The 4,204-nt window shown below is 26.2% G+C and overlaps 1 pseudogene; it reads right to left on the reverse strand.

The window, feature by feature from the left end:
- Positions 1-3,209: 3,209 nt before the first annotated feature.
- Positions 3,210-3,911, reverse strand: LOC148546897 (uncharacterized; annotated as a pseudogene).
- Between the last annotated feature and the right edge of the window lie 293 nt (positions 3,912-4,204).

Consider the following 4,204-nt stretch of genomic DNA (forward strand, 5'->3'; position numbering starts at 1 on the left):
ATCATATTTGCTTCTCTAAAAAATCTATCAACAAAATTACTTAATTTTTTTTTTTTTAAGAATTCATCACCCAAACAAATCTTTAATCTCTTACATATTTTATTTGATTTTAAAATATTGCATTAAACTCTCATATATTGCTTTATGACACCCGAATAATCTTGCCAAATCATTATTAAACTACAGTAGATAGCGGGGAAAATACCATTTTATTTAGATTCAATTATTGTGTTGATTATTATAATTTTATTAAATTTATAATTAAATTTTTATATTTTTTAATTGAGTTTATATAGTATTTTTAATTTTATAATTAAATTATTTTCATGTCAAACACATTAAAGTTAGAATATTTTTTCAAAAAATATATAAAAAAATATAATTAAATTTTTAATTGCGAATACATTTAATTTATAAAAAATATTTAGTTACTTCTAATATTTTTTATATTAAAAAATCTTATTTACAACATTAAAATTAATATAACAATTTAATTATAAATTAAATAAAATTATAAAACCAATAGAATAATTAAATTATTTATTTATATATACTGGTTTGATTTACTGCACTAACACGCTACTCAAGTTAATCCCTGAGTTTGCTTAGCCAAGCTTCTTTGAATGATTTCAATATAGAAAATAATTATAAATTACAAATATGGAAGACGGGTAGTAGATGTGGTTTCTCAACCACCATGTGAATGGAGACAGGGATGCCAATGAACAAAGACGTAGCAGTACTTGTCAGTCTTATAAATATTATGAGGTGATCTAGTCCATGACAAGTATATTTTTTTTTAAATAAATTAAAAGCTTGTAGCATTTTGTCTTGGATATATGTTAAAGGATGTATATATGCTCTTGCAAAATTTTATGTGATATTTTTTAGAATTGATTTGTTCTATTCAAAACTAAAATAGGCCATTGTTATTTTATATCTATACTTTTATTAATTAATTATTATTTTTTATGTATGTAATATTATGGGAATTATAATTGTTTTAAATTTTAGAAAAAAAAAAACCAATTTTAGTATTTAAATTTAGAATTTAAAATTTATAGTTAAAAACTTATGAGTTGGAATTTAAATTTTAAAATAATTAATATTAACTGAAAAACTAATTATCTAATGTTATTCTAAATTTTAATAACAGGCATATCAAATAGTATTCTTATAACCTTATTCTTTAGAACAAATTCTATTTTATTTTACTAAACACTATTTTTTTTTGGGTGACTATTTTCCTAAACACTATTAGTAAGTCTTAAAGCGTAATAACTTTTGTAAAGTCCAAAAATACTCAACAAATTTTGGTAAGTGATAACAGTTGAAAATAGAAAACCATCGATAATATTAAATCGAGAGTATATTTTCTCAATTTTTTCTATAATTATTTGATAAAATATAATTTTTTATCGTCTAATATTTTTTATATTTTTATCTTATTTAAATAATTAAAAAAAAGATCGATTTCTTATTAAATCAACCTCAATAATAGAAAATTTTTTAAAAGTTAACAATTTTTAGTATTTATTATTATTATTTAATCAATACAAATAATATATTATCTTTAATAAATAAATTTTATTAATTTATGTACATAAATTTTAATAAAAATATAAATACAAATTTTATTAATTTATATATACAAAATTTTAATAAATATAAATATAAATAATATATTTTTTATATATAAAATATATATAAATATACATATAAATTATTATTAAGTAAATACTAATAAAAAATAATAATATTTACTGCTAGCATGACATTTTCGATAATAATCTCAAGTGGATGTTATCCAAAGAAAATCTATATCCCATCCCACTCAACCTACAGTGGCAGTGTGAGTGGTCGACAACCTCATCCACCCCCCACTTTCACATACAATCTTTTACCCATTTTGCTGAGTTTCCCATCACTTCCCTTCACTTCTACCCTTGTGCTTCTCGTGACTTAAATTGAAAAATAAACATTTAAAAAAAAATTCCTTTTTCTTCATTGCGTTTCATTATTTTGCTTGCCTTTGATCATGACATGAAACTAAAGATATTAAATTATTAATGCACTTTTTAAAGAATCAAAACTGAAAAATTCAATACTTTTACTGTTTAACGTATTAAAAACTTAAAAAGTATTTTATAATAAAATTAAACTATATGTTTACAAACTCAAAAAAATTATATATACAAAAAAAATTAACTACTATATATTTGTATATAAATATATATTATTTAATATATATATTTAAAATATATTTATATGACAATATTTATTTTATATTAATAATTAATTTGATAGTTGATTTTTTGTATATACATAAGATAATTGTTATAAAATTAGGATAAGACAAAGTAATTAAATTAATTTAATATTAATTTTTATTTCCATAATTGATATTGCTTACAGTTAAAGTTAAACAATTATTCTAGAAGTAAAAAGAAAGTATACTAAATAAGCACAAGCGTCACGTGAAGAGCCAAGCAGTACTAGAGAAGAGTAGGAAAAGATGGTTGGTGTGGTAAGTGGGAGTAATATATATATTCTAATATCTAATTTTAAATGGAAAGGTAAAATATTATGTGTTAGATTAATTATTAATTTTAAAATAATTATTTATTTATATATTTTCAATTTCATATAATATATAGCAGTGATTTTGTTGTTGTTGTTGTTGCTATTATATAAACACATCAATTTAACATAAGAAGTAATGTATTTTTTATTTTAAGGGATAAGTATTATTTTGATCTCTAACGTTGAGGGTCAAAATCGAAATCGTCCCCAACAAAATTTTTGATTTAGAATCATTCTTAACATTTTTTTTTCGTATTAAAATCGTTTTTTTTAATAAAATTTTTTACTTTATTTCTAAACTACCTTGACTTTAATAAAAAATTATAAAATTTTTAAAAAATAAAACAAAAGAATGCATGGGAGAGGGGGAGAAAAGAAAGGCGAAAGGACGCAGGGTGGGGGGGGAAGAGGACGGCAGCGGCGAATCTTGGAGCCGCCGTCGTCGTGACCGTCGCCGTTGGGAATCGCGAGGGAAAGAGGAGACGCGAGCCACTGCCGCCGCTAACCTCGCTGCTGCACCTTCCCATTTCTCCTTCTGCTTTTTGCTTTTGCTTTCTTATTTTCCTGATTTTGCTTCTTGCTTCTTCTTCTGCTTCTTACTTTCTTGCTTCTGCTACTTCTACTTCTTACTTCCTGATTTCCGATTCTTGATTCTCGATTCTGCTTCTGTTTCTGCATAGACCCCAATGGTACGAAGGGTTACGAGGGAAACTCCCACAATGTTCATTTGGCTGATAGAAATAATTATAAGCACTAGCAGCAACCTGTTCATCTTCATGTCCATGTCTAAAGTTGAAGAAGAAGCTGCTCATCATGTCGTTCTAATGAGAAAAAGTAACAGAGGTTTTCAACAGTGTCTCCCAACTAACTTGATCATCTTCAACATCAATCAGTGGCTTCTCCTCCTATTCGTCCTCAATTAACTGCCACATGCCGCTGAGAAAAGTTTCAAGAGCTTTGATTTGTATGTGTGGTATTGGATCCACCAAAGGGTACTCATAGGAACCACACAACCCTTTAGCCCTACACCATCCATGGAACTCATAGAACTGATTTGATTGGACAGATGCTTTCTTGTATATGTTGAAAGCCGCTATGTAGCTTCTATATGGCATTTAAAGCAGATTGTCCAAAACTGCCGCCATCTCTTTCCTGAATCTGGTGTAGCAAACGAAACTGTCGTGGATTATGTGCTTCATTGCCGATTACACCATGAAACTCTGTGCTCCTAGTCCCACTGGGAAACAATCCATGGCCCCTTCCCCCTTCCCCCTTCCCCTTTTCCCCTTTTCCCTTTTCCTTTTCCTACTCTCTTGCGCCCTTCCCATTTTCCTTTCTCCCCTGTCCTCTCCCGTGTTTTTTTTTTTAATTTTATATTTTTTTATTAATAAGAGTAATTTAGTAATAAAGTAAAAAATTTTATTAAAAAGAACGATTTTAATACGAAAAAAAACGTTAAGGATGATTTTAAATAAAAAATTACGTTGGGATCGATTTCGATTTTGACCCTCAACATTAGGGATCAAAACAATACTTATCCCTTATTTTAATTTTTCATAATTTCTAGTAAAAATTCTCAGTTCTAATGCTCAAAAGAATAAAAAACAAAACAATAAAAAAA

The sequence above is a fragment of the Arachis ipaensis genome, chromosome B9 (assembly GCF_059453495.1).
Source record: "Arachis ipaensis isolate K30076 ecotype BB chromosome B9, ASM5945349v1, whole genome shotgun sequence".
Taxonomy (NCBI): Eukaryota; Viridiplantae; Streptophyta; class Magnoliopsida; order Fabales; family Fabaceae; genus Arachis; species Arachis ipaensis.